This window comes from Eurosta solidaginis, chromosome 2, assembly GCF_040869045.1.
Source record: "Eurosta solidaginis isolate ZX-2024a chromosome 2, ASM4086904v1, whole genome shotgun sequence".
NCBI classification, from domain to species: domain Eukaryota; kingdom Metazoa; phylum Arthropoda; class Insecta; order Diptera; family Tephritidae; genus Eurosta; species Eurosta solidaginis.
Window position 1 is genome coordinate 276,390,634 of NC_090320.1, and position 24,566 is coordinate 276,415,199.

The 24,566-nt window shown below is 36.8% G+C and overlaps 1 pseudogene; it reads right to left on the minus strand.

Moving 5' to 3' along the window:
• Window positions 1-3,492: 3,492 nt before the first annotated feature.
• LOC137241865 (inactive pancreatic lipase-related protein 1-like) lies at window positions 3,493-16,506 on the minus strand (annotated as a pseudogene).
• Window positions 16,507-24,566: the final 8,060 nt, after the last annotated feature.

The window sequence follows — 24,566 nt, forward strand, 5'->3', positions numbered from 1 at the left end:
CCACTTGTGTTAATTAAACTCTTTTAATATACCAAATTACTACCAAAAAATATTTGTATTGCAATTTAAAGAAATTTATTTCATACAATTAATGCAATATTTAAATAAAACTCTATAAGTAATAAACTGTACTTATTTTTTCATTAGTTTTCACACCTCTATTCAACGATATTTAAAGTGTAATATTTGTCGCAATCAATATAATGATTTCTTTTCTACAAATATATTTATACTTTATGAAGAATATGTATATTTCTATGTAAACATATTTACTCATATGTTGATCTGTATGAATGTGTAGATAAATTAAAGTTCGTAACTATATATTCATTGAATATAATATACATGTATATACAAATGCATATAAATATGTAAAAGATGGTAATTTTGATTTTGAAAATTTGATAAAATTTAGTATGTGGACCTGTATTTTTTTTTTTGCCCCCGGGCCCGGATTTTCTCTCGGCTGCCCTGCTTATTACCATTGCAAAACTTCTTTTATAAATAAAAAAGCAGGACTTTCCTTAGATAAATCTATAAATAACGATGACGAAGAACCGGAAATAGTTGTTGCCACAGCGCAAAGAGTTCCGTCCACAACACCCGGCGCTCCAGTATCTACTTTACTTGTTAAAACATATCCCCTAATTTTTGTTGTTCTTCCATTATGGTAATAACCATGACACTTGCTCTTTTCTGGTATTATTTCGGAAGTAGAAAAGATTTTATTACTACGTTGTGAATACCATCCACTAACTTGCATTTGCATGCCTTTTCGTAATTCAGTACTGCAAAGTTGTATTGTTCCTACTGAATTTTCTTCAAAGGGGGACGACACTTCAATTAAACCTATATATATACCCTTCCGTTCCGCGTCATGTACACTAATAGCAGCTCTCCTTCGGTGAACTTGCCCTTGCAACATTTGAAATATACTGTATGTACCAGCTTTAACTGCGATCCTCTTTCTCTCTTTTTTCCGCAGGCATTCTAAAGATGTAACCACGAGTTTCAAGGTGATCAATGATCCAACACAAGCATATTCTTCGTCTATGTATATTGCCACCACAAATGATGTATCCACTGTATTCTGAGAACTGATAACCCCACCGCGAAATACCGCATTCGTGTAGGTGAAAGGGAAGCTAAGCGCGATCAATATGAGCGCGAAATTATTTTGTAAATACATGTTAGATTATGACTTTTTAAATATTAAATAAATGGAGATAAGTTTTGTGGGCGCTATTTATACATCAGTGGACTGTGTAAATAAAAAACAAGTAGAAACTTCTAGATATCAGGAAATAGGCACAAAAAAAATATTTGGCTGTTTTCAAAAGAAAATTTCCTCGTGGCTTGTTTATATATTTGCACAGCTTAATTGTGCTATTGAATTGAGAAAGGCTATGTGATATAATGTTTGTATTTTTTAATGAATAAACACAGAGAAGTACAAGAGGTACACTAATTAGTTTTGTCTGTTTCCAAATTGCTAGTTTGTCTATTTTATACCGCCACAATACCAGAGTTGGGAGAAGAGCTCCAAGTTTTGGGCAGCAACATTGCTCGAACATTGCTAACATAATCAAGATCCTCTGTCAAGTGTTCATGAGACGTTAATTGGTTGGGATAAAACGTCTGTTCATCTTTCCCGTATTTGTAAAGTTCTTTGATTTCTATAGCAATTTCACACAGAAGGTTAATGAAACAATTAGCCAAGTTTTCTATATTAAAACCCTTGATAAGCCCAATTTTCCATACAAAATACAAATTCTTAATTATCTCATTATGGCTTTATTGATTGCCTAATGGAGTCAAAAATCAACTTTTTTTGGGCTTTATTTATACAATAGTGGACTGTGAACGTATTATTAGTGAGCGTCTGCAGCAGACCCTGGAAAGCCCAGGTGGCTTTTCAAATAATCGGTATGGATTTCGAAAATCGAGATCCACGATAGATGCAGCACAAAGAGTCGTCAATATAACCCGCGGAGGCCAAAGTAAAAGGAATCTGTGGACTGATAACTTTGGATATTAGAATGCCTTTAACACCGCGAACTGGATGCTGGTAATGACAGCACTATGCAAATTTGGCACACCTGCTTACCTGCACAAAATAATTGATAGCTATTTAAGTGACAGGGTACTCTTTTTTGATACGGATGAGGGGCCAAGAAAGCACAACATCACGGGCGGTGTCCCTCAGAGATCTGTTCCCTGATGGGCCTAGGCCCAGCGCTATGGAATGCGATGTATGGCGGTGTGCTACAAATCGACCTTCCCGGAGGCATGGAAATTGTCGGCTATGCAGATGATATTGTCGTAGTAGCAGTGTCCAAGGGACTAGATCTGCTGCAAGCATTATGTAATGACGCCGTGAGAAGAATAAGGCAATGGCTGACGAACATAGGGCTGGATATGGCTCGAAATAAGGCAGAAGTTGTTTTGGTTAGCTCAATCAGACTATGGATGAGTTAGCCCTAACCATAGGAGATTATCAAATAATTCAAAACCTTTCTGGAAATATTTTGGAGTAAACATTCACTCAAAACTAACTTTTAAGGAACACTTCAGGGCGGCGGCCTGTCAGCTATTATCCAACTTATCCAGCCGATAATATTATATGCAGCACCAGTATGGCAGGGATCTAAAATGGTCCCACCAATATATACTAGCAGCCTATCGTATTACTGCTATACGAATAGCATGTGCTTATCGGACGGTGTCCGATGACGCGACTAATGTCTTATCCAGGAAAATCCCAGTAGATCTACTCTCAGGTGAAATGGCCGATCTGTATGGCATTGGTATCAGCCGACCATCTGCAGATGCTAAGAAAAGCGCAAGGTCACGAACAATAGTTAGATGGCAAGAACGGTATGTAACGAATTTAGTGCAATTCCTCTTATTTGCAACCTTCTACTAACGTTCGAATCACTAAACTGTTGAATAAATAACTCCACTATTCAATAATGCAAAATAGCTTTTATTAAAATAATTCACAATAAACACTTATCTTCGCAACTGATTGATAGCTTGCTTAAATCAAACTGATTGTCGTGCATCCACTGTCGCTGCTTTTATACTGTGCGGTTTCCTCGTTGACATATTTCTAGGCGCTTCTATTTCCAGAACTTACTAGTTAGTTATCAGCTATAAAATTACTCAGCTGTATTTACAGATGCACGATTTTATAACTTCTCTCATTGCATACTTTCGGGAGTATCTCAGATACATGCATATGGTTTGTGCGCTGCTTCTCCGCTTCGTGTACGTACATATGTGTAGACATAATGATTGATTCATTTATGTAGATACAAGTGACTGTCTGCTTTATCATCAGACTAGTGATGTGAGTATCACTTAGTGTCGCTAATATTCATCACAGATGGGAAGAATCGATAAAAGGGCGCTGGACCTTCATGCTAATTCAGAATATAGCGGAATGGTACGACCACATACGGAATGAATTACACTCTGAATCCAAATATATAGTGCACTGCTCCAACCACTTTGCCTTAAGTAATGAGTCGCTAACAACCCGCATTTCCGATCAATTTCGGAGTAATCGATCACAATATAGGTACGATAAATGAAATTTTTAAATTCAAATTTTCATGAATACCCATTGTTTCGTGGGGCACATCTGCATATAGTTGGCATTGATTTCTCATAAACTCCAACCATTCGCTACATTGATAAGACCAAAAGCCTCGTCCACTAACTATGGATTCAGCATAATAGAGAGGAGCGCGAAAATGATTACAGTTACGAAGACCTTGCAAAATATTTGTACCATATTAGAATTATACGCAAAAGCACTTAAGAGCAACTTACGCCCATCTTCCACATAGTTGCAGCCAGCTTCAAAAAATTGGTTCAAATTCGGATAGAAGTCCACATGGCCACTACGATCTATTGTAGAATAGAAAAATGGTTAAGTATGAATGACATCAACAAATTCCGCATCCGTGTCATCCAACATTTCAGTACGATTTTGTGTAGCAAATGCAGGACCAGCGGGATCCAAACCTAAAACAAAGAGATGTTTTAAAACAAAAAGAAGTGTGTGCGGTGCACACCCAGGGGAAGTTTACTTCTTTAATTTAGCATTTCGCCGTCTATCACGAGAGCCCCGTTATTATCTTTCGGCATATCGGTCCCTAAACGTAACCAACAAAATTAATAGGTAATTGTATTTCTCACAAAATATCACAACCGTAATAAATTCCATTACAAAGACAAATCAAATGCAATTATGTTGTAAGCGACGTTTCGCATTAAATGATTAAAAAAACATATATTAAAGATAAAAAAAGAAATTATATGAAAAAAAAAAGAAAATTATATATTAAAAAAAACAAATTAGAAAAAGTAGCCAGCCTTGAACCTGCGACCTTTGTGTGTTCATTCGCGCGCTTTCCACATGTGCCATACACACCTTTCAAATTTAATGTCAAATGCCGTACTTAAGATTGTCTATGGTGCTTTTGCTATATGAATGTGATGTGTTCGTAAAATTCCACACACACATATACATACAAAGCATCACTAGATGCTATATGAGTGTGGTGATGTTGAATTATAAACTCTGAAATAATAATGGTGATTTTATACTCTGAAAATCGGTTTGTTGACAGATATCGGTAATTCTGAAGTGTAACCTTCTTTAAATTAAACTGAGGAATATTTTTAAACTTTTAATTTTATTATTATTAATCAAATTTCTACAAAAGATACAAGTGGCTTATGATAACTAAAATATGAAACATATGTCTTAGTTTCGATTTGATCAATGTTGCTTTGAAACACGGCGTGAATTGCTGTTTTTGATCGTGTTGTAGATTCAGTGCGACTGCTGCAAAGCTTTAAATTAAATTTGGTGGCGAGAAATTCAATTAATGAGATCGATGTATCCGAGGCAAAATTTTCATTGAAATCTCCACTTAAAATCATCGGCATTTTGTGGTATATTTTATTAAACCCTCGTGGATGAATTCAATAATTTTAGTTATTGCTTTATTGGGAGAAATATAAATTGCTACAATTACAATTGTTTTTTTGCTACCCAATGTACTCTCACAAGCCCATATTTCTCCCACCTTAGAAATCTGAACGGACATTGATTCCAATTGGTTTGCGTTGAGTGTTGTTTGTGGAGTAACAACACTACCCCGGTCATGTGTGTTATGGTAGATTGCAACCCCACCAGCTCTTGTATATGGTATTTTAAATTGGATTACTTTATCGAAATTGGGAATGTCTAAAAACGTGTCATTATCAATCCACGTCTCGGAAAGAATTAGAAAATCCGACGATGGTGCTATTCTGTCTAGTTAAATATCTTGTAAATGGGCGCGTAAGCTTTGGCAATTAAAAGTGAATAATGACAATCCATTTCTCGCATTTATAAAATCATATTATACATTTTCAATTGTTTCAAGTCGATTCAAGTTAAGCCTTTCAAATTCAGCTCGCAACTCAATTGTGGATACTGTTGGTCTCCGGCCGTGATAAGATGTTCTATCATTTTTTTTTGAGACAAGATGAAGCCCTTGGATCGATGTTACTCGTGATAATGCGACGTATAGTAGCTGTTGAGTATGTGATTTATCATACTGGTAGACGATCTCACCAAATGTACCGCCTTGTGACTTATAAATCGTTATCGCACACGCAGAGACCAGAGGAAAATGGTTTCGCTTTATAAGAACTGTTTTATTGCGTGTTAATAGTTTAGAGGAAGTTCTTCGGGCTATTGGCACTGCCAGTTGTGAAATATTGTACTTATGTATTAACGCCGCTGCTTTTCTTCTGATTTTTTCACTAGTTTTAGCAGAATCAGTGAAATGCAGACATAAACGACCAATCTCCCCATTGTCATTATATTCTATAAAAATTTAGTTTCCGGTAGCGCCAGTAGCTAACCCATCTGACACGTCAATATTAGTTGTTAGGATGTATGGTTTATTGATAACTAACGTAATTTCATAAGGCAAACCTCCTGTATCGATAACGGACATTTTGTGTAATTTTTGCCTCATAGAAGTTTGCTGTTCAACACCTTGGCAACCAATGTATACATCTGTTGCTTCGGAAATGAAAATTTCGATTATTATTGTAATTAGCAACTGAATGATTATCGAAGAACAATCGTATACCATTTGGGCAAATTGTGTCAGCCTCCTCTTCGGAGTAAAATCGTGACTCCATTAATTCCAACTCTTCCTCGTCTAACAGCTGGCCATCACGAATTTTTGTTAATATTGTTGAAAAAGTTCGATTGCTCTGTCGCATCACTTCATTTAGTTCAAAAAATTTTAGCCCCCGCCATAGTGTTGGACCTGCTAGTTGGTTCTTGATTTGCTTATAAATCGGTGTAGCACGAACAGGTGGTAGCTGACGTAGATCGCCAATTAAAATAAGATCCAAACCTCCAAAGTTTGTTTGAAAATTACCAGTGATCTGTTTTAGTCTAGAATCAACTTGGGACAACAGCTCGGCCCCTATCATATTAATTTCGTCGATAATCAATACTCGAACGTATTTAAACAGGGATCTATATTGTTGTGCTACTTCAATTGATAGTGGAAGCAACTTTGAAATACTTATCTTTAGTGCAGTGTGTATCGTTGTCCCATCAATAGTAATAGCAGCTTTTCCAGTTGAAGCACAAGTTATATAAGCATTGCAAAATCCATCGCTTTCTGAATTTCCATCAAGAGTTTAATCACAAAAGTTTTTCCGCACCCGGCACTTCCCGTGAAGAAGATTTGCAACATAGATGGATTTTGTAATTGCAGATTGTGAATGACATGCATCAAAAATTCCTTTTGTTTTTGGTTTGACATCCTCATGAGTTTATAAAATTCTTCATTTGGCATCATATTTTCTTTTCGTTTGGCAATAGCTCCCAGTTTATTTAATGTCGCTAAGCGCAAATCACTGTTTACGATCGAATTTGGATTATCATACAATGTTTGGAATGGGTTGCACTCTGGAAATCTGGTAGCAACTTCACGGATTTCATCGCTTTCGTTCCCTTGGTCATCTTGACGACAAAGTTGTCGACAAATCCCTATGGTCTTGTTTATGTCTAAATCTGACTCAAACTCTCTACGACGTTCCAAAATATGATTTTCATTTTCATCGTAGATCCCAATAAATTTAATTTCGTCAAGAATTTCAGCTTCATCATTGCAAAATGGGATGTATAAAGTCACCATTTCTCGTTTATATTCATTAAAATCTGAAGCTATATCATAATTTCTATAACGAATGATACGACGTTGCTTCCGACGAATATACACTCCTCTTGAACTTTTGGTATATTCAGAAACGAATTCCGCAAGTGTCAACCCCTCCATATCTTCTGGGCGTTGCTCATATATATCAAACCAATTTTCTTTCCAAACGTTTTGTCTAAGCTTTGGCGATTCGGTGGGCGAATAGTTTTTTTGCTATTATATTATTTAAGTGGACTGTGTGTTATTTTAGAGAGGGAGGTTGCTATGCACCTGTTACACCTTGTATTTATTCATTGCGGCGAGCACTGCGGGGCTCCAAGGTATTGGCTGCGGGTTGAGCCACCTTGTTTTGCTTTGAAAAACCCAACTTTGGGATAAAAAACTTAAACTATGTCTTTAGAATATTTCACTAACCAGTTGAGAATTACAAGCACACTCAATGGCTAATGAAACAACCGAACGAAAAATGTTCATAGTTTAAGTCACTTAAACATGCTCGCCCGCCTAGACGGCTTAGTCGTCTAGTGAAATTTCAATACGAGCCAGTTATCCGGCTCGAAGGACCAGTTTAAGGGGTGGCAATCCAGATTTACCTTTCCTTTTTTGTTGGATTTGGCTGCTGCGGATGCGGCGGTGATGGCGATGATGTGGTGGTGATTTTGTTTTGCTTTGAAAAACCCCTATTACACCTTGTATTTATTCATTGGGGGCGAGCACTGGGGGCTCCAAGGTATTGGCTACGGGATGAGCCACCTTGTTTTGCTTTGAAAAACCCCACTTTGGGATAAAAAAACTTAAACTATGTCTTTAGAATATTTCACTAACCAGTTGAGAATTACAAGCACACTCAATGGCTAATGAAACAACCGAACGAAAAATGTTCATAGCTTAAGTCACTTAAACATACTCGCCCGCCTAGACGGCTTAGTCGTCTAGTGAAATTTCCATACGAGCCAGTTATCCGGCTCGAAGGACCAGTTTAAGGGGTGGCAATCCAGATTTGCCTTTCCTTTTTTGTTGGATTTGGCTGCTGCGGTGATGGCGATGATGTGGTGGTGATGGCAATCGGGTTAGTCACGGTGGCGGTGGCAATGTGTAGTCTTTAATTGGACAACAAATGTGGCCCACAAGGGTGAAACAAACGCGCGATATATCGTGAAACGCACAACTAAATAGCGATGCCGCACGGGGAAACATATGATATTCTGAACGAAACTTTCGATATAGAAAAGACACTTGTATTTTCTCTTGGATACAAGAGTTTATTTTAAAAGTAAATTCACAAATTTGTTGAGTCACACACTCGTGATGGTTAAAAGAATTCGAATTAAGTAATAAAATATAAAAAGAAATGTCAAAAACAAATATATATATATATATATATATATATATATATGTACATACGTACATGTCACTGTCAACTCATCAGTTTGGGCTGCCAGAGGGGCGAAATATGTTCAAGCATTCATTTACAATTCCATAAGTGCTAATCCTAGTTTAACATGAGTGTTACGTATAATGGTTATACGTATTCTAAGTAATTCATGAATAGCTCAAATATAATATAAAAGTATAAAATATGTAATGAAGTACATATTTCCACGTATAATAATTCATAAATATACGTTTAAATTCAAAATAGGTTTAAATTCAATAGAACATATGCAATAATACATATTGAAGCGTGTAATAATTAAAAATTGGTTATAAATTCACTGTTCTTAAAATAAAGGGTTGGTTGTTGACGACTACGACAGTCGCTCAAACACGTTTGTCGAACTTTCGTCGGTACTCGTTTCATTCAAATCTTTTTGTATTCGTCTAATACGCTGTCGTTCAATAGGCAATACGGTGGGGATATAACTACGGATACTGAACTTTTGGATATCGGTTCACGAAGTAGGTACCACGCTGCTTCTTGACTTGTTAATTTAACAGTGTTAAGCATATTGACACTCATTTTCCGTGTTATTTCAACTAGATCGAACTCAGGATCATCATTCATTATTTCAAGAATTTGTTACTGTAAGTTGCTAATTCCTCTACTGGTTTTATTAACGTATTCAACCACGTACGCAGCACAAGAGCATTCTTCGATGATGAACTGTAAATCTGCATTTGATTGTAATATATTGAAAATGAAAGGATTGAAAGCGTTGTGCCATTTTTCACTCGGCTGTCGTTTTAAAAATACCTTCGGTCTGACAATGCCAGCTTGAAGAATGGAAAAGTAATCTTCGTCTGATGAAACTTGATTTTCTTCGTAAAATGATTTAATACTTTCGTAATCGTTGTTCTCGAGGTTAACTTGTAATTGTTTATATCGCCGAGCATAACTAGCATATTCTGGATGATTTTTCTGCATTGGTTTCAATATCGTCGTGAACTTACACGGCATAAATGGAGCATCAAATCGACATTTCTGAGGCTGGTTAGCGTTTGTTGTTTTGTAACAGGTAAAAGTATGCTTGTGAGTTTGCACGCGAATATATCCAGAAGCTTCGACTGAATAAACTGATATCAATTGATCTATCATAGCTATAGCATTTTGTTTACCTGTGCCAAGCGCATCCGATGGCGCATTATTCAACCACAATAAAATATGTGCATGGGGGCTACCCCTATGTTGGAACTCAATTCGTTTAAAATAGTCGACTACATGAAAAGTTCCAAATGGGCTATTTTTCTTCAACTGAAGAATATTCAAAATAATATTGACTATTTTATTGAAATATATTGCACAAGTCACAGCATCTTCATTTACAAGCGTAGTTTTTGATATGTAATCCAATGACTCAGCCTCCTCCGTTGATATTTCTTGTCCATTATTCTTTAATTTATATAGTACTTGTTTAAAATTTTTCCATCCAATTTCATTGGCACTCAACGTGAGAAACATCGTAGGTCTGCCTAACTGTCGAATCATTGCGAAAAGGTCCCGTTTGCGTTCTTTCCAATACCAAAGAGAATTTGGTATTGATCGCAAGAAAGCTAAATAACTTTCTATACAATTATTTATATACTCCTCTGATTCAATTTGCTGTCGTGTAATATTGGTGTTTCTTCCTACATGCTTGAAAGCAATAGTGAGTGAATCACGAACTCTTAACCTCATAATTTTCATAGCAACGTACAATAAATGATACGGAGTAACTCCCCGTCTGTCAGATCTCCTTAATTCACTAGTCGCTATTGTAAATTGTGTAGCGTTTACTCCCTCTCTGAATTTACGGAAATTACCTAAGTAAATCGATGGAAAGGAGAGTTCTTCAGCGTGTTCATAAAAATTATGCTTTTCGGAAGATTATTCTGCACAGGTGCAATTCGTAAACACTCATCATCATTCCACATCAGAGTTTGTTGCTGCGCAGTTAGACTTTCTTCGAGTGGAATATTTTCACTTATTTCTTCTCTATTGATTTCAATAATACTATCTTCATTGAAAAAGCTTTCATCGATTTTAATATCGCACATAACATATAGTGGTGTTTGCGTCAAATATCGAAGCCATAAACGAAGTGTTCTTTTATTTACCAATCCCGATAAAAAGCTTGATTTGTGAATTTTCTTCCTCTTGATATGAACATTAATGCAATGGTCATCATCTATATTTCGAGGTAAATGACTTACCATATTATTCACGTCGACGGGTACATTAATTATTTGCCCATAAACTCCGTATTGCCCATGAACGTGTCGCAACCGCCTTATTTGCATGGAGAGACGAGTCTCTCGGTAATTAAATCTAGAGGTAGTAAAAACTCTTGTTTTTTTTGGATATTTAAAACCGTTACATTTAGACATCGTTGGAATAACTTATTTTTGGATAGCCATGTAACACGTATTGCACAGTAAAATATTCTCAGTGGCGTTATAATTTTCAATAATTTCACTTAAAAGTTGTTCATGTTCTGCGCGTGGTGGTTTTAAATCCAACTTGAACCACAATCGATCACACACGGAGCATACATATCCAAACGGATTGTCCAAAAACTTTTTTTGAAACTCTCTGTGGGCAACTGTGTTTCGGTGAAAATGTGAGTATGGAATATGACTATGTATGTATATCCGCTTGTGGATCAGCAGAAATGTGAGTTATAAATTAAGGTTTTAAGACCAATGAACGAAACGATGTTTACATACATATATATGTCGCTCATTTATTTTAAGCAGTGGCACTTTTCAAAATACATATGTACATATATGTAGCTTTTTAGAAGAGCCATTTCAGCTGTCAACAGGTATTTAATTTTTATCTTAACCATTACCAAAAATTGTTTACATAACAAAGATCATGATTCATTGGGCACAATTTCTCGCAATTAGTTCAAAAATCGTAATTTTAGAGTTAGGACACAATTGAATTAAACGAGCGATACATATGTACATATACATATCTATGTAAAAGTATTTGAGTACTCACAAGGATAAACTACATCATTATGTCCAATGGGAGCTTGTTCTTGCACAGGTGATATATCCACTACAACAAATATAAAATAAAAAAGATTTGACTATTGATTACGAAATACATATCGCTCGTTCCAAAGTAAAGAGATGTATTTAAAAATTTTAATTTTTTGGGAAAACGAGTTCAAACTTTTATTTTTTTTTCATAGAGCTCTTTTACAAAAAAAAAAAAAAAATTCAAAGGCATCCACGGATGCAATTTTCGTACTTTTGATCATTTTGCAATTTAGAGAACAATCTCATCAGTCAGTTATTTATGTTTATCATAAAAACCCGAAAAACGAAAATTTTGATTTATACATCTTTACTTTGGAACGGACGATATGCACTTGTGTGAAAAGGTACTTACGACCACCGTGTTCACTGTTTAGCACATTCATTAATGTCCTCCGGCGTGCACGACATTCACGTGTGAGTTCAATTGAAGTTTTTGGAGTTTTCCTAGTTAGCATTCGCCGTTGGTCACGAGCCCCGTTCGTATTTCGCGGCATATCGATACCTAAACGCAATATGGTGTAATCAACAAAATTATGAAAACCTGGAAACAGTAAGCACAGCGCGCCCGATCTCTATGATGACGTTTTACTCCGACTTCGCTGAATTCAATAAACTGAATAGAATATTACATAGTACATATAATTTCAAATCACAAAATATCCAACATTTTGCTTATAAATAACGGCACATATGTACATATGTACATATATATTTCACACATTTGTATTTACATATGTATGTAAGTATGGTAAATTAGCTTTTAAACTCTCTGGCACAGGAGTGTGGTTTTTATTTCTCAAATAAAATAATGGTGATTTTATACATAAAAAAAAAAAATTAGAAACTGTAGACAGCGTCGAACCAACTACCTTTGCGTGCTCATTTGCACGCTTATCACATGAGCCATATTGACGTTTCAATTTTCATGTCAACTGCCGTACTAAAGATTGTCTATGGTTCTTTTGCTATATGAGTGTGGTGTGGTTGTCGCTTCACAATAACATTACAGTTTTTTTATACTCAGTTGAGCAGAGCTCACAGAGTATATTAAGTTTGATTGGATAACGGTTGGTTGTACATATATAAAGGAATCGAGATAGATATAGACTTCCATATATCAAAATAATCAGGATCGAAAAAAAATTTGATTGAGCCATGTCCGTCCGTCCGTCCGTCCGTCCGTCCGTTAACACGATAACTTGAGTAAATTTTGAGGTAACTTGATGAAATTTGGTACGTAGGTTCCTGAGCACTCATCTCAGATCGCTATTTAAAATGAACGATATCGGACTATAACCACGCCCACTTTTTCGATATCGAAAATTTCGTAAAACCGAAAAAGTGCGATAATTCATTACCAAAGACAGATAAAGCGACGAAACTTGGTAGATGAGTTGAATTTATGACGAAGAATAGAAAATTAGTAAAATTTTGGACAATGGGCGTGGCACCGCCCACTTTTAAAAGAAGGTAATTTATAATTTTTGCAAGCTGTAATTTGTCAGTCGTTGAAGATATCATGATGAAATTTGGCAGGGACGTTACTCCTATTACTATATGTACGCCTAATAAAAATTAGCAAAATTGGAGAAGGACCACGCCCACTTTTAAAAAAAAATTTTTTTTAAAGTAAAATTTTAACAAAAAATTTAATATCTTTACAGTATATAAGTAAATTATGTCAACATTCAACTCCAGTAATGACAAGGTGCAACAAAATACAAAAATAAAAGAAAATTTCAAAATGGGCGTGGCTCCGCCCTTTTTCATTTAATTTGTCTAGGATACTTTTAACGCCATAAGTCGAACAAAAATTAACCAATACTTTTGAAATTTGGTAGGGGCATAGATTTTATGATGTTAACTGTTTTCTGTGAAAACGGGCGAAATCGGTTGATGCCACGCCCAGTTTTTATACACAGTCGTCCGTCTGTCCTTCCGCATGGCCGTTAACACGATAACTTGAGTAAATTTTGAGGTAACTTGATGAAATTTGGTATGTAGGTTCCTGAGCACTCATCTGAGATTACTGTTTAAAATGAACAATATCGGACTATAACCACGCCCACTTTTGCGATATCGAAAATTTCGTAAAACCGAAAAAGTGCGATAATTCATTACCAAAGAAAGATAAAGCGACGAAACTTGGTAGATGAGTTGAATTTATGACGCAGAATAGAAAATTAGTAAAATTTTGGACAATGGGCGTGGCACCGCCCACTTTTAAAAGAAGATAATTTAAAAAAAAATTGGATTGGTTTATTGACACGAAATATAACTTTAGAAAAAACTTTATAAAATGGTTGTGACACCTACCATATTAAATAGAAGAAAATGAAAAAGTTCCGCAGGGCGAAATAAAAAACCCTTAAAATCTTGGCAGGTATTACATATATAAATAAATTAGCGGTATCCAACAGATGATATTCTGTGTCACCCTGGTCCACATTTTGGTCGCGATCTGGAAAACGCCTTCACATATACAACTACCACCACTCCCTTTTAAAACTCTCATTAATACCTTTAATTTGATACCCATATCGTACAAACACATTCTAGAGTCACCCTGGTCCACCTTTATGGCGATATTTCGAAACGGCGTCCACCTATAGAACTAACTACTCATTAACACCTTTCTTTTGATACCCATATTGTACAAACAAATTCTATGGTCACCCCTGGTCCACCTTTATGGCGATATCTCGAAACGGCGTCCACCTATGGAACTAAGGATTACTCCCTTTTAAATTAACACCTTTCTTTTGATACCCATATTGTACAAACAAATTCTAGGGTCACCTCTGGTCCACCTTTATGGCGGTATCTCGAAACGGCGTCCACCTATGGAACTAAGGATTACTCCCTTTTAAAATACTCATTAACACCTTTCATTTGATACCCATATCGTACAAACGCATTCTAGAGTCAACCCTGATCCACCTTTATGGCTATATCCCTAAATGGCGTCCACCTATAGAACTATGGCCCACTCCCTCATAAAATACTCTTTAACACCTTTCATTTGATACCCATATCGTACAAACGCATTCTAGAGTCACCCTGGTCCACCTTTATGGCGATATCTCGAAAAGGCGACCACCTATACAACAACCACCACTCCCGTTTAAAACCCTCATTAATACCTTTAATTTGATACCCATATCGTACAAACACATTCTAGAGTCACCCATGGTCCACCTTTATGGCGATATTTCGAAACGGCGTCCACCTATAGAACTAAGGCCCACTCCCTTTTAAAATACTCATTAACACCATTCGTTTGATGCCCATATTGTACAAACAAATTCTAGGGTCACCCCTGGTCCACCTTTGTAGCGATATATCGAAACGGCGTCCACCTATGGAACTAAGGATTACTCCCTTTTAAAATACTCATTAACACCTTTCTTTTGATACCCATATTGTACAAACAAATTCTAGGGTCACCCCTGGTCCACCTTTATGGCGATATCTCGAAACTGCGTCCACCTACGGAACTAAGGATAACTCCCTTTTAAAATACTCACTAACACCTTTCATTTGATACCCATATCGTACAAACGCATTCTAGAGTCACCCCTGGTCCACCTTTATGGCGATATCTCGAAAAGGCGACCACCTATACAACTACCACCTCTCCCTTTTAAAACCCTCATTAATACCTTTATTTTGATACCCATATCGTACAAACATATTCTAGGGTCACACCTGGTCCACCTTTATGGCGATATCTCGAAACGGTGTCCACCTCTGGAACTAAGCATCACTCCCTTTTCAAATACTCATTAACACCTTTCTTTTGATACCCATATTGTACAAACAAATTCTAGGGTCACCCTGGTCCACCTTTATGGCGATATCTCGAAACGGCGTCCACCTATGGAACTAAGGATTACTCCCTTTTAAAATAACCATTAACATCTTTCGTTTGATAGCCATATTGTACAAACAAATTCTAGGGTCACCCCTGGTCCACCTTTATGGCGGTATCTTGAAACGGCGTCCACCTATGGAACTAAGGATTACTCCCTTTCAAAATACTCATCAACACCTTTCATTTGATACCCATATCGTACAAACGCATTCTAGAGTCAACCTGATCCACCTTTATGGCTATATCCCTAAATGGCGTCCACCTATAGAACTATGGCCCACTCCTTCATAAAATACTCTTTAATGCCTTTCATTTGATACACATGTCATACAAACACATTCCAGGGTTTCCCTCGGTTCATTTTCCTACATGGTTATTTTCCCTTATGTTGTCACCATAGCTCTCAACTGAGTATGTAATGTTCGGTTACACCCGAACTTAACCTTCCTTACTTGTTTTCATTACAGTTTTTCTCAAATGCATGCAGCTATAGAAGTAAACTTCAAAAATGTTAGGAAAAACGAAAAAATAAAACAAGAAAGCATACAGTTATTTGTTACTACTTACACGCCTGATAAGCGACGTAATTGGTTTTTAGCGTAATTTGCCGTTAATCTACTACTGCTACTTGTGCACCAAAACTAAATCCAATCAAATGAATATCCTCATCAATGTAGATTTCAGTCTCTATTAATTATCAATTTGCTGCGCCAGACAACGTCCCACCACACGCGCATTCTGCACTGACCATGGATAATAACATGGGAAGCTTACTAATTTACCGTAATCCACTGATATGACATGCACTTGTCGTTCACGCAGCAAAACTGGATGCACTTCGAAATTAGGCGAGTCATGTTGATGGCCATGAAAGCCATGTATAAGAATCTTTAAAGGCCAACGTGGGTGAAAAGCCATAAATGGAGGTAAGAGATATAACAGAGGAAGAATAAATAAAAATACGGTTTTAATTTCAAAGTTACCGACGTGAACTTGGATTGAATGTTTTGGTAGAGGACCATGACTATATAAATAATAAAAACAAAGATCTTCATGAATAATAAAGATGTATGGTTTGAAGAACTGGTACTGGGTCGGTGGAAGTCGATAGAAGATGAGATGGCTATTGGAGTGTTCGAGATGATGAGTTAGGAGAGGCAGATTGATGAAGACTGCGTCTCACTTGGTGGTGCCAATATGTGGCAGTTACCACAAAACAAGCATAGCTGATGTGACTGTTAGGTCTTATTTATCATAAAAAATTTTTCTCGTGCTGCCTTTTTTCAAAGTAGCTAATCATTTAAACTAAGCCCTACGTGCAGAACGGCAAGTTAATTTCTTTTGCTCAGACTTAATCTGTTATACCTAAGTGTTTGAAATCATATATTTTAGACGCATTATTTCAATAAACTAAAAGAATACCTTGCTGTTCTGGAAGTGGACCTAACGTGATTCAATTAATTTTAAAATTTGTTAAAATAACCTATCATTACAATTAACGATACTTGCGTGATTATAAAAAGGGAGTACGAAATTGAGATAAGAATGGAGAAAGTGCATGTGGAAAATAGAAAGGACAGGAAGCAAGAGAAGGGAGCGAGATGAAGAAAAACAGACTGAGGTTGAGGTAGGAAAATGAGAAAGGAGGAGAGAAAAATCGAAAAGAAGATACGAAGGAAACACGGTTGCCACTCCATGTTTTCATTTGGGACCAAAATTCATCGAAAGAAAGGATCAAATCTCAGAAAAAAGGACAAAATTTTTGTTTTATTTCTTTGTGATACAAACAATTCACGAAAGTGTCGTAGTCGTTGTTAAATATAAAATTTCAGGATAGTGCCATGGTTTCCTATACAAAATATTAATAAACCTAGTGAAAGGGAGGCTTAATTCAAACTGCACAAACAAAAAGACTACTTTGAGGTATTATATTTTCAAATTTCTATGCCTTCACTAACTATACGTTTTGAACGTAGTTTTGCTGGCAAAGCTCTTAGTTTCAGCATTATGTTGTTAAATGGAAAGAAATAAAATATATAGCGCAGTTAGGTTTTAGTAAGGCTAAAAAATTTGCGTTTTGTAGCCCAACTATGAGCAAACTCAATAAATCATAAATGATGCTTACTTTTTCCCCTGCACGTTGAAATTTCATACCAAAGCCTAGATTTAGTAAGTGTGGTTTTTGAAAAACTTACATTTACTGAATCCAGCCCCAGGCTTCAAATTAAAAATCAAACGTCTTAAAAGTTCCAACTGTGCATTAACGGAATCAACGGAATTAAGTAGGTCCTAGAAATTAGTTAACAGCGTTGTTATTGAAGTTTATGTGGTTCTGTACCTACGAGAATAAAACACAAAACACCTCTTTCCAAATCAAATCTTTTCTACATTTGCTTCAAAATCTGAATATAAAAGTAAATTTGTTCAATCGCGATTCGTTATTCATTTATAAAGTTACCGCTTTCAAGAAGTATTCCTGCCTTACTTACAGCTAAACTATTTCTTATGCCAAGCTATTTAGTTTTCAAGTGTTCGGCGTGCCTTAATACCACAATACTCCTGGAACACCAAAATACTCCTGAAATTTTTAAATAGGATTTCTTTGTAAAAACTTTTGAAGTAGTACCAAACATAAAACCAACTAGTTTCATTATTTTACTTAGTTTTCAATTCAAATTTTAACTCGACGGCCATCGTAATGGCTCCATCAGTGGAAGGTCCTGCCAAATTTCTTAGACGCACACGTGCATTTGAGAAAAATTTTTTTTAGCTCAACTAGTGAAAAAAATCTATCACGAAAAGTGTTTGATAACCGATCGAAATATCTGGATAGTAAAACAAGATTTTTTTCTGATAAGTCCGTGTGCCCTTAGAATCACTTTGCTTATTAATGCCTCGCCTAAAATATCTCCTATGAAATGTCATTGGTGTGCTACATTTTATTGACTGAGCAATTTGTGTGGTAAGATTATATGGAAATCTAAAAGAGGTAAATTGAAAATTATATGTGGGTTAATGAAAGTGTGCCAAATGTTGTGGGCAGAGTTGTGAATTTTAACCTCAGTGAAAAAGGAAGAACAGTACCAAAATCGTGGCTACTGCCTAAAAAGGACCAAAATTGATAAAAAGGGACCAGTGGACTAAATGGCGTTGGAAAGAACCATTTTCGGTCCAAATGGACCAAAAGTGCCAACCGTGCTTATATCTCTTATTTTCCTTTTTCGCTTTTTCTACCTAAAGCTGTTCATATAACTCCATTTTCTATCTCCCTCGCCTTCTTAACTACCGCCTCTTAATAGAAATCTCGCTTACACATTTCTGTGGAAATTTGAAAAAACAACCTATTTCGAGTTAGGATAATGGCGATACATAGACCTTTATCTGAAAAGCTAGCCACAATTCACCATTGTAACTTCCTATATTTTGTAGCAGCTATTTGCCGCTAGAGCTTTGAGTAAGTAACACAGGGAGGGAGATCTGTAACGGATTTCTGTAATGAAGCCAGAATATCACTTTTATCCTAACTCGAATTAGGTTGTTTTTTCAAATTGCCACAAATTTGTTACCCATATTGTAAAAACACAAATGAACCCTGGTTCATATTTGGGTCTATATCTAGAAGATAGGCTTACCACTTACCATCTATAATTTATAATTTGTATTGTTACACAGAGTCTTTGAGAGGCAGTGGCTGCTTAAGCGCCGAGATCTAAAACTTCTCAGCTACAGAGAAACTCGTAAGATAGAACTGTTTTCTTCATGGCAAAGAGCGAGTCCGAAACATCGATTATTCTCGAGTGAGTGTTATAATCCTCACACAAATATAGAAAAGATTCGTTTAGTTGGAAATTGTTTCTGCATTGTTTAAGAATTATAGGTTTATAATGCCTTGAAACTCGGCATGGAACATTCAAGTTTACTTCGTTCAAAAGAAATGGGCTTGAAACCGATGCATTTAATAGTTTAGCCATAAAAGTGGGTGCACAACAAGCGACGCGACACGTAGCGACACGTTCCATAAAATATTCGCGGCATTTTTGCCTAATAGGTCAACTTGGTCGTGTCGTGTCGTCCGACTGTCGCTATGTGTGCATGGTTCCATAAGAATACATATAATACATAAAATTTCTGCAAAACATTGCTTCCCAAAGAAAAAAAGTCAAGGCGCACCGCAAATTATTATCTTTTTTATTTGAATGAGATTGTCCTGGTTCTCTTTATGGAAAGATAAGAGAGAGAATATACTAAATTGTAATTCTGAAGCATAAGTAAACCAAACAACGTAAGAACCCACACAACATTTCATCAAACTCGGTCCAGTCACAAATACTCGCACAGAAGAACTATACCTATTAAGATAGATCGGCTCTTGGTCCACTTCCCGAAATGAAAAGTTTATTAAATATGTATCATCTTTGTCAAAGCGGTACCCCCTGTATCGAATTTTAAGAGAATTATTCCATAAATTGCATTATTTTTAATAGTTCGATCCCTGGTCCACTTTCGGGAAAAAAGATTTTCTCAAATAACGAGCAAGTCACGGAAGAGGGGTACGGAATTTCAAGCGAATCATATCGTACAGAATAGGTCGGCCCAGAGTATACTTCCCGACATTTGGTGTGAAAAAAAAAACTATTCCTTTTGCCGTTCTAAGGGCAAATTAAAGAACTGGTATATTTGCGCGTTATTCGGTGGTGTGGTATTTAGGCGTGGTGTTCCGACCCCATACCGACTTTCACATTTACATACGTACATATATGTATATATAGAGAGATAATGACAAAATTATATAACCTGCACAACTTAGTGGCTCTAAAAAAAATATTTTATAAGCTAACTTCCCAAATACTCACTAATAACTGCAAAAATTAGACAAAAACGAGCCAGGTAATTTATTTCACAACTCATATTTTGGATATTGACAATAGACAAATGTTTCACACTTTGTAATTACAGTTAATTTTATGCTTTTAATAATGTTAATTTTACCCACATAACAAACAAAAGGAAGAGTTCTAAATAATAACAAAATAGACACGTAATTAAATGCTCTTATCAAAATTCGTATGAGAATTCTAGGTCATTGAGAAAAATTGTGTGACATAAGACACCAATGAATTATTACGTATTTACTTACTTATGTATGTATGTATGCACAAAACATATTTATGTATTTATAATGTCTTCAAATTCTAAAATTTATAAGTTCATATTTGCACAAGTGCTCAACAGTTTTCCGGTATGTTAGGTAAGAAGTACACGAGGCGTAGCGTCATGAGGGACGCGTACAAGTTACGCCCTTTAGCTAAGCTTCTGCATAAGCGTCGCTATAAAAAGAAAACATTTGGTAACACAAAAATAATAACGAATTTATTACGGAATGACGGAATAGCCACCGAGCTGTTCAAACACGGAGGCGAAGAGTTGGTAAAGATCATACATCAACTCATAATTATGCAAAATATGGTGGGATGAGCGCATGCCTTCAGATTGGTACTTAAATATACTCTGCCCAACCCACAAGATAGGCGATCCCGCAAACTGCCCCAATTACAGCTGAGTCAGCCTGTTAAATAGCGCGTATAAGGTACCGTATCGCGTATTGTGTGAAAAACTAAAGCTTTTATAAATCTTCTATCAATCAGATCTTCACGATGCGCCAGAACCTGGAGAAGACTCGCGATAAAAGAATAGACAGTCAACCTCTTTTCGTCGACTTCAAAGCAGCATTGGAGAGCGCGAAAAATAGCTTCTTGTATGTTGCAATCTGAGTTTAGGTTCCCTGCAAAGGTAATACGGCTCTGTCGAATGACGTTTAGCAACACCACCAGCTCTGTAAAGATTTGTAAGGACCCCTCCGAGCCATTCGAAGCGGGTTAGGGGATCAGAATATACCCGCAGTAGGTATGCCTGTCGTAAGAGGCGACTAAAATACCAGATTCAAGTGGCTATGTAGCGCAACCCTCCAGGTTGCCAGCGCAATATATAGCTTCTCCAAACCGAGTTGTCCACCTCACCTATCCGCGGCGAATCCTGTTTCACTAACTGAAGAGGCTCAGGCAACCCCAAGCTCCTCATGGAACTTGGGGGTGGGGAGGGAATGAATGGCCTTAAGGTTTAATGTGGCCACATAAATCGTTCCCGAGATGGTCGGGCTAGCACCTTAATGGTGCTGTGGTACCGGAGCGTACCGGATCTGTATCCGGCAAAGGATCATAACATCGACAATACTCCCCAAAGCCTTCGGGGAGCAACCTTATTGCTACAACAACAACAGCCCTTCGAAGCCAAGCGAGACTTCAGACGAGGAAACTTCCTTCCGTGGGAAGCACCTATCGGAGCCATTCGAAACCAAATGAGGCTTCGGACAAAGCGAATCACTTTCGTGTGATTTCTTTCACATAATGCTGGAGAAGATAGTTCTAGTCAACAGCGGAACCAAGCCATAACGGTACAATCTATTATAAGAGCGTTAAATTACTGACCTATGCAAATAAAATTGGTATTTTTGGCCTGAACAACCGCGCTGTGAGCTCTGCCTTCTCCGAATTGGATGAAGAAGAAAAAAGTGGGTCTTGCGTTAAACGGGGACTAGACGACGTACTTGCTGTCATTCAAGAAAGAATCGGCGCGTTTGCACTTTGGCAGCAAATATTGACGGATATAAATTCGACACTATGAAGGATTTCGTCCATTTGCCAATAAATGCCACTTTGGACTAAGTGGGCAATTGAAAAGTAGTATCTCTCGACAACAACAACAACGAACGAAAATCACGCTCTACAAGTCGCTCATCCCATATGTCCTGATGTATGACTTGGAATCATGGACGATGTCGAGAGAAGATGAGATGGCTCTTGAAGTATTCGAGAAAAAACTTCTCCGGAATATTTATAATTTTGTCCGTGATGCCGCCGACGGGTATCAAACGAGGTATAATTATGAGCTGTATGGGCTTAACGGAGATATGACAAGAGTGCAGCGAACAAAAACCCAAATCGGTGTCGGTTATCGGGAGACAGCGATAGATGGCGAGATTTGTTACGAAGTGGCCAAAATCGACTAGGTGGTTAAGCGCCAATTGATGATGATAATGATATTTATCATAGAAATATAAAGGAATGTCAAATATGCATACAAAAGAATGTGCGCAAACTTCTTCCTCTTTCCATGCCACATTTTGCGATTTGCATTCTGTACGCTTAGCTACATGAAGCTTTCATGTTTTGTAGCTTTCAAGCAGCTGACGCCCCGCATGCAGTACTCTATTTAAATACCTGTGTTCGACATCAAAGCGTGTAGATTTCGTATACGCGTCTATGAAGCTACGCCTCGTGTGCATTGTACGTTACTTGCAGCTTTTGTGTTTATACTCAGTTGAGCAGAGCTCACAGAGTATATTAAGTTTGATTGGATAAGGGTTGGTTGTACATATATAAAGGAATCGAGATAGATATAGACTTCCATATATCAAAATAATCAGGATCGAAAAAAAATTTGATTGAGCCATGTCCGTCCGTCCGTCCGTCCGTCCGTCCGTCCGTTAACACGATAACTTGAGTAAATTTTGAGGTATCTTGATGAAATTTGGTATGTAGGTTCCTGAGCACTCATCTCAGATCGCTATTTAAAATTAACGATATCGGACTATAACCACGCCCACTTTTTCGATATCGAAAATTTCGAAAAACCGAAAAAGTGCGATAACTCATTACAAAAGACAGATAAAGCGACGAAACTTGGTAGATGGGTTGATGTTATGACGCAGAATAGAAAATTAGTAAGATTTTGGACAATGGGCGTGGCACCACCCACTTTTACAAGAAGGTAATTTAAAAGTTTTGCAAGCTGTAATTTGGCAGCCGTTGAAGATATCATGATGAAATTTGGCAGGAACGTTACTACTATTACTCTATATGTGCTAAATAAAAATTAGCAAAATTGGATGAAGAACACGCCCACTTTTTAAAAAAAAAATTTTTTAAATTCAAATTTTAACAAAAAATGTAATATCTTTACTGTATATAAGTAAATTAAGTCAAAATTCAACTCCAGTAATGATATGATGCAACAAAATACAAAAATAAAAGAAAATTTTAAAATGGGCGTGGCTCCGCCCATTTTCATTTAGTTTGTCTAGAATACTTTTATTGCCATAAGTCGAACAAAAATTTACCAATCCTTCTCAAATTTGGTAGGAGCATAGATTCTATGACGGTAACTGTTCTCTGTGAAAATGGGCGAAATCGGTGGAAGCCATGCCCAGTTTTTATACACAGTCCACCGTCTGTCCTTCCGCTCGGCCATTAACACAATAACTTGAGCAAAATCCGATATATCTTTACTAAACTTAGCCCACGTACTTATCTGAGATCACTTTTTCTTGGTATAAAAAATGGGCGAAATCTGACCATAACCACGCCCACTTTATCGATATCGAAAATTACGAAAAATGAAAAAAATGCCATAATTCTATACCAAATACGAAAAAAGTGATGAAACATAGTAACTGGATTGGTTTATTGACGCAAAATATAACTTTGGAAAAAACATATTAAGTAGAAGAAAATGAAAAAGTTCTACAAGGCGAAATCAACAGCCCTTGGAATCTTGGCAGGAATACTGTTAGTGGTATTGCATATATAAATAAATTAGCAGTACCCGACAGATGATTTTCTGGATCACCTGGTCCACATTTTGATCGATATCGCGAGAACGCCTTCACATATACATCTAAGGGCCACTCGCTTTTAAAACCCTCATTAATACCTTTAATTTGATATCCATATCGTACAAAAACATACCAGAGTCACCCCTGTCCCACCCTAATGGCGATATCTCGAAAAGGCGTCCACCTATAGACCTAATGCCCCCTCCCTCTTAAAATGCTCAGTAACACCTTTCGTTTGATACCCATATCGTACAAACATTCTAGAGTCACCCCTGGCCCACCCTAATGGCGATATCTCGAAAAGGCG